This window comes from Salmo trutta, chromosome 12 (assembly GCF_901001165.1).
Source record: "Salmo trutta chromosome 12, fSalTru1.1, whole genome shotgun sequence".
NCBI classification, from domain to species: Eukaryota; Metazoa; Chordata; class Actinopteri; order Salmoniformes; family Salmonidae; genus Salmo; species Salmo trutta.
Genome location: NC_042968.1, coordinates 12,056,152 through 12,064,446, shown reverse-complemented (window position 1 = coordinate 12,064,446; position 8,295 = coordinate 12,056,152).

Sequence of the window (8,295 nt, the reverse complement as noted above, 5' to 3'; positions counted from 1 at the left end):
TTTCTGGGCAGGAGTAATAACCAGATTAAATCGGGTACGTTTTTTATCCGGCCGTGAAAATACTGCCCCCTATCCTAAACAGGTTAAGGCCTTGTAAGTAAGCATTTTACGGTAAGGTCTACACCTGTTGTATGCGGCTCATGTGACAAATAGAGTTTGATTCGACCCTGAGTCTGCTTGATGGCAGTGGCCACCACAATGGCTGCATTTAGGAGAGAATGTTATTTCATACCATTGGAGATAAAATTGACCCTCTTGATCATGTCTCCATTTTCAGTATCGTCGATAATGTGAGTGGCAAACAGAATACAACTTGCTGAAAAGCCTGTTATCATCTTAGGATGTTTGCAAAACAACACTTAAAACCCAGACAGACAATAGGTCTCTCCAGAAAACCTTCTTTATTTTCTTGGACTGACTCAAAAGCTTTCATTTCCTTATGCACTGCAGGTCACCAAGGTCTTCTTATAGCCCACTCTCAGAAAACCTATTGTTTCCTTGATAGACAGTTTATGGAAATTCGTGCACTTTACCATCCCATCCTGTACTTTGTCCCCCCACACAATAAAAAGGCCTGTTATGTTTAAGAGCTGAGGAGTGTAAAGTATATCTTGTAGCTATGCTGCGTCTGTCACTCTCAATCCCTCCACCGAGCTCCTTCATAGTTTTCCCTCTCTCTCCACTGTCCTGTAGCTCCACAGGGATTGGCCTCATAAATAACCAATGTACTTTAGGTAAAACATCACTCAGCGAGAGACGGGAAGCTCTAAAAGCCTTCTAACGATTGGGGTAATAACAGTAGATCCTCAACAACCAATTAATGGTTTCATGTCGATCGTCATTAGTACGAATCTTTATTTTATTATCACTTAGCAAAATATTGCTCGAGGGTAAAATGGAGAACAAGCCAGGCAGTCTCTTTTTCTTTATAAAAGTGCTACTTCGTTTCATTCACAGCCGTTTCACTTTCACCTTGAAATTGGGGTCTGGGAGACAAGTGTTGTATTTGAAATAATTTAAAACTCTACAGACCTGCCAGAATTGATGTCCTCGACTGCATAGAGACAAAGCATTGCATAAACATAAATGCAGGGAAAGGCATTGGTGCTGGAGATTCGTGACCTAGCCTTCTTCAGTGGTGAGATTTGTCTTGGTGCGGTCATTTAATGCGACAGGCATTTGGGGCGGTGTGTATGTGTACCTGACGGTGTGTGTACACATTTGTGTGGTAATAAATGTGTTCGGGAATCCAGGGGTAGTGTGGGGGTTGAAATTGACATTTGATACAGAATGTACCTTTCAACACTGGCAATCTCTAACGGCTATCAATGCATAGCACAAAACAATCGTATGCTGATCTTGCGTGCAAATCTACAAATCTCTCAGAAAATAGTTGAACGCATGCAAATCAACTAAAACAAATCTGTGACAACTGTTGGGTTACAGCCGTCCTGAATCTACACTTTACCTGCCAAGAGTTTAAGAGGATGAGTTTTTAAATGAGTCGCCAGAAGGAATATATTTAGAAAAGGGTAAAGTGCTGGTGTGTAAATAGACCAGCCCTTATGGCTTAGCCACCGTTGTGCATCTGAGGTAGTGGCAGGAGAAATAGGGCAGCATGCACATTTGAGTTTAGCAGGAACATTTCTTATGGTTTTCCTCCACATGTTCAGGCCCACGGACAGCTGCGGTGAGAAACCACCGCTGCAGCAGCTCCCTCAGCCTATTCAATACCGCGGACAGTGATCATTGACACGCACTCCTGCAGCAGTTCCCAGAACACGTGTAGGACCATGGACAGTTCCTAATCACACTCCTCAAACCACTCCGCAATCAAGAGGCTGTACAGTGGAGTCATCAGCTTGACAGGGATATAAGGCTTTTCCTAGGTCTTTTGAGTTTGATCTGTTTTTCAAAATCTGGATTAGAGTGCACGTACTCGGTACACCATGTATTTATAGTATGTATGTAATGCCCCATGCTTGCCTTCTAATGGAATTACAATTTTTCTAAATAATAGCTATTGTATAGGGATCTATTTTATTTGGTTCCGGTTTATATATTCTACTGTAAATTCCAGGACAAATGTATGGGCCAAGAAACACAAGCATTGGACATTAGACTGGTGGAAATCTGTCTTGGGCAGTGGTTTACAGAAGGTAAATAATCAAATAATGACAATAATTCCACTGTGCTACTCATGATAATAAAAGCCTACACACCATGCCTCAGGCTTAAGCCCCCTATCTCTTCCTAAGAAGGACATTTATAATTGCCACTTGCCTAATGTCATGTGTAATAACAAGTGCATATGAATTCTCTAGAAATCAAATCAAATGTATTTATATAGCCCTTCTTACATCAGCTGATATGTCAAAGTGCTGTACAACAACCCAGCCTAAAACCCCAAACAGCAAGCAATGCAGGTGTAGAAGCAATGTGGCTAGGAAAAACTCCCTAGAAAGGCCAGAACCGAAGAAGAAACCTAGAGAGGAACCAGGCTGTGAGGGGTGGCCAGTCCTCTTCTGGCTGTGCTGGGTGGAGATTATAACAGAACATGGCCAAGACGTTCAAATGTTCATAGATGACCAACAGAGTCAGATAATAAGAAACATTGCAGGTTTGGAATGAATTATGGGATGTAGCTGCCATGTAGCTGCTGGTGTGATTTCGAACGGTCTCGCGGCGGAGAAGGAGAAAAATACAAAAAGGGAATAAGAGAGGGAGTTTTTTTAATAAAGAGAAAATCATTTCTGTGGCTTGAATTCGATAAGACAATTGCATTACATCTAGATTTGTCTCAATAAATACCTACCTGCTCGTAATCCACACGATCCACACGTCCTACTCAATGTACGCATGTGAGTTTGGAGATGGGGGAGGTGGCACCATTGGACGATTAGCCACTCGTTTTCTTCTCTTTACAATATAATATAATGCATATTAAGGATTTGAACGTTATATTTACATACATAATGTGCTAGATGTTTCAAATACAGTATGCACGAGCTGAACAGACATTTTTTTTCATGTAAACTATAAGCCTAATGATCTGGCCCACACTGTTCATTTTTTTCAGCGAGAACTGTTTTGAACCATTTTGCTTTCTGTCCGTCTGTCCCTGTTTAACCTGCTGCAATCCAATCAGCTTGTGGCGCTTTAGTCAAGGATCTGTCTTTCAATGTCACCAGCTCCCCGTTGGGCTGAGCTGCCAGATGTTCAGTGATATCAGAGTCTCTGTGCTTAACCCCCCCCCCCTTCCCTCCACCACCTCCTCTCAATCACTACAAAATGTGTCTGTTTATCTGTCGTCCTCTTTGTCCCCGTGCAGCCTGGTCTAGATGTAACATATTAAACGTAGGTCTGGGACACTCGAATGAGTATGATCTGGTACGTTTGGTGTGGTTACATAAGACAGATGGTTACTTAAAACAAAAAAAGGGTGGTTGGTCAGGCTGGATGGTTGGGCCTATAAAGCAAACATCTAGCAACCCAAATGTTGTGAGTCCGAATCTCATCACGGACAACTTTAGAATTTTAGCAACTTTTCACCTAATTACTACCTTTTAGCTACTTTGCAAGTTCAGTACTTAGCATGCTAGCTAACCCTTGTCCTAACACTAACCTTAACCCTTTAACCTAACACCTAAACTTAACCCTAACCCCTAACCCTAACCTCTAGCCTAGCTAATGTTAGCCAGCTAGCTAAATCTAGCCACCTAGCCACCTAGCTAAAATTCACAACATATTGTACATTTTGCAAATTCGTAACATTTAATATGATTTGTAATTTGCAACATATCATACGAAATGGTACTTAGCATATACCATAACAAACGTAACATATCATACTAAATTAAGTGTCTCAGATTTATATACAGAATAATAGGATATTGTTCTGAGACCAGGCTGCTCATGAGGTCACCCTGTCAGTAGCGTTTTCACAACAACAACCTTCCATAACATTTGTGATCAGTAATTCTCCACAACAATATAGCCGGCCCTACTGACAGTGGATAAACGAATGTTTGCAGGAGAGCCTAAAGCATTGTAAATGAGAATAGTCTATCTAAGCGAAGGGCATCACCTGCTGTTCACCAATCTTCTCTGCTGTCTTGTTCCCTGGCCTGCTAGCAGGAGACACGGTGTTGTGGGCTGAGGTGCAGACAATCCTCAGAGAGTGTCAGGTAGCATCAGTGTCTGTTCAGGCATGGGTTCTGCTGTAGCATGGCTGGGCCTGATATGGCTGTGTAAATTTGACCACGGTTTAGACACTGGCACTGGGGAGGTTGCCTGTCTTACATGAAGGCTGAAATGTTTTGTTTATGCCCTACTGTGCTTCTGCCACTGTTGACCATGCTGTTTAATTGGCTCCCTGCTTTATCAGAGGGACAGATTGGAACAAGGATACTTCATCTCTGACAACATTGAATCTTTGAGGTGAAGGATTACTATGTACACACACACACACACACACACACACACACACACACACACACACACACACACACACACACACACACACACACACTGCGTTGTACAGTTTTGCCAGTTACCAGTAGCCCTTGATTTCAGGATGACAGAAAATCTGAACATGATTCTGCTGTTCTCCCTTTTCTCATCTGCTGCAGTATGCTCTGGTTGCTGATACATCTAAGAACTGGCTAAGGGGAGAAATAAACTTTATGTAATGCCCCAGGCAGCATTCGGAGGTCTTTATCTATCTCATTAATTCCTGTTGCATTTAAATAATAGACTTCTGACATGTCTTTACCCTCTGCATCACTGAGATGATCCTGAGCGGCGCAGTCAGGGAATTCTCCAGCAGATGTGTACATTTCTAGAACAGCTTGTGGCAACGTTGCACATCAGAATCACTTTTATTTGCCAAGTACATTTACACATATCTGGAATTTGCCTTGGTGAGAAGGTGCTGCCAGCAATAGACAATATACAAACAGAATACAGACACAAGTCCACGTAGACATCATACAGAATATTGAATATCAGAACAGTAACCATAAAACATAAAACTCTAGAGTATAGACTGATTACAGTGGGAATACACACTTTACAAAGGGGGTATATCTATGTATCCAGGGAGATTGATTCTGCTGTGACAAAAATATACAGTGCTGTGTGGAGGTGTACCTAGTGCCAATGTAGTATAGTGCAGATTAATATTTGAGGCAGTCACTTAATCCCTATGAGCCCGATGGCGGCTTGATGAGGAATACAGCATGGGGGAAGAGACTGTTCAGGTGGTTTTGGTCAGATTGGCTGAAACCGTCTGCCAGAGGGGAGTCTTTGAAGGATGGGGTGTCTGGGGTTGGCAGGGTCGGCGATGATCTTTCCTACACGTTTCTTTGTCCTGTAGATGTGCAGGTCCTTGATGGAGGCGGGTCATAGCCGATGACCTTCTCCGCAGGCCAGACGATGCACTGCAGTTTGCCCTTGCAGCGGGCAGACACAGACCCAAACCGTACAGTGATAGAAGAGGTGAGGATCGACTGGCTGTGTAGAACCGAACCAGAATTGTTAGAGAAAGTTTGAGTTTCTTCAGCAGGCGCGGATAGTACATCCTCTGCCGAGTCTTCTCGGTGATCGCCGTGATGTTGTCCTCCCACTTGAGGTCGTGGGAGATGATGGTCTCCAGGAATTTGAATGACTTGGCCGTGCTGACGGCTGAGCCATTCATCTCGAGGGGGAGAAATGGTGGGGGTCATTTGCTGCAGTCAACCTCCATCTCCACGGTTTTGACTGTGTTTAGTTCTAGGTTGTGGCGACTGCACCAGGCGATCAACCTCTCCACGGTACTTGGTGAGACGGTACACCGTCACAGACGAGACCAACCGGGGGGGTGTCATCAGAAAACTACAGTAGTTTGACATTGAGTCGCTGGAGGCGCAGTCATTGGTGTAGAGTGAGTAGAGGAGGGGGGAGAGCACGCAACCCTGCGGCGCCCCCATACTGAGAGATAGGGAGTGAAAGATGTTTTCCCAGCATAATGTGCTGTGTCCTGTTGGTCAGGAAGTCGGTGATCCACCTGCAGGTAGTCAGATACATTCAGCTGGTTGAGTTTGTGCTGTAGCAGGACCTGAATGATTGTGTTGAAGGCCAAGCTAAAGTCCACAAACAATATCCTCACGCATGTCCTGGGGTTGTCGAGGTGTTGGTGGATGCATTGAAGGCCCATGTTGACGGCACCGTCCACAGACCTAGGGGGGAGGGAGGCGGGGGGTGGAAGGGAGGAGGGGGGGAAGTGAGGCAATGAGGGAGGGTGGCAGGGGAGAGAGTAGTCAGGAGGGGGGTCGGGATAGGAAGTAGATGGTTTTAAGTTTCATGTTGTATTAGTCGTATGTATGGGATACAATGGTATACACCGTCCAATGAAATGCTTACTTGCAGGTTCCTTCTCGACAATGCAACAACAATAAGAAATAATAAAGGATAAGAATAGGAACATAAAGTAAATGGCTCAGCAGAATATAATAAATATTTTAGCATTTGGATAATACAAGATGGGATGGGGGCAGGGTGGGGTGGGGTGGGGGGGGGGTCCTGATGGCTGGGGGGTATTTTATTTGTTGGAGTACCTTCCAGTCAGACGAACAGTTGTTGGTGGCGAATTGTTTTTCTAGCTGCTCCTTGTAACGACTTTTGAATTTGACCTTACTCTCACACCACAGGATATTAGTTATGTGTTCTCACCCTGACCTTAAATGTTATGTCACGGCCCAATACTGTAAATGGGAAGAAATGTTTATACTGCATTTCATTTTCTATTTTTGGCTGATCTGGATTATGGTGAAGGTAGTACTTCTACCTCTCGGTGACCCAGTAAACGCAGCAAATTATATATTTTTTATAAACCAAACTAATTCATAAATTCATAAAATCGCCACGGACAGTTTATATTGACCCCCCGCCGCCTCCCTTTTGTACACTGCTGCTACTCGCTGTTTGTTTGTTATCTATGCATAGACACTTCGACCCCACCTACATGTACAGATTACCTCAACTAGCCTGTACTCCCACACACTGACTCGGTACCGGTGCCCCCTGTATATAGCCTCGTTATTGTTATTCTTATTGTGTTTCTTTTTATTTTAGCCTACTTGGTAAATATTTTCTTCTTCTTGAACTGCACTGTTGGTTAAGCGCTTGTAAGTAAGCATTTCACGGTAAAGTCTACACTTGTTGTATCCGGCGCATGTGACAAATAGTTTGATTTGATTTTGACTTGATGTTGCACTCCAATAGAACAAGGGCGAGAAGGTCTGAAGGCGCCATTACTGAGTCAAATGCATTCTAAGGCCGGCCTAAATAAGGCAGAAACAGCTTGTTAGTAGGCACATAAGGTTCCTCAATAAGTATCTTCAGAGAAAATTGAGGCTAGCTATTCTTTATTTAAGAATATTCTCATGCGTATTTGTCATGTGCTTTTCTCTATGCAGCAGTTGTATTTCCATATGCACAGTCCACAGAGCAGGACAGTGTCTGCCTTACTTGGCTTTGTCACTTTAATGCGACCCGTCTATAACGGGCAGAGGGGTGTGCGCCAGAATTAATCAGACACTGACGAGGAATAATCATTGGGCTCTTTGTTGACTGCCTGCCTCGCCCTACAGAACTCGGTAATGTATTATGCAAACGATGTGGCGAAACTTCCTAATACGCACCCAATACCCTGGATATCATTGTCCAACTCGGTCATTGGTTAGAAGAATGGTTTTAGAGGGCGAGAAGGAGACAAAAGAGGGTACGGGGCTGCGAATTTTACAGGAAATGATTTACGGGGTATAGAGAGCACTCAGGGCCTTGTCGGATGTTGTGTAACACATTTAAATCCCTTGTCAAACATTCATTAATTTGATGGGCAAACAGCCCCTAAAAAGGCACTGAAACATAACCGAAAATGTTTTAATGTTGCTGCCGCTTTGCTGCTGTTAGCTTTTACCTATCTGACCTGTTTATTATTTAGTGGTGATATTAATTTCCGGGACAAATGCAGTCCGTACACGAGAGTGAATCAAAACAATAGTTTAAGGGAAAGATAATAAACTACCAAATGTCCAAAGACGTTGGCATTCAACACTTGCAATGAGAGCTCTGTTTGTGTTTATATCATGTCTGCTAGACATCTATTGAGACCAAAGGACTGTCTGGAGCCAAACTAAAGTTCAAAGTGGAACCAGTCTTCCCATTCTCCACCAATATTAATGCGGTAAACTGATAAACGGTGAAAGAGAGACAGACAACAAGAGGAGACTAGGTAGGGAGTTTCCGTTGCTC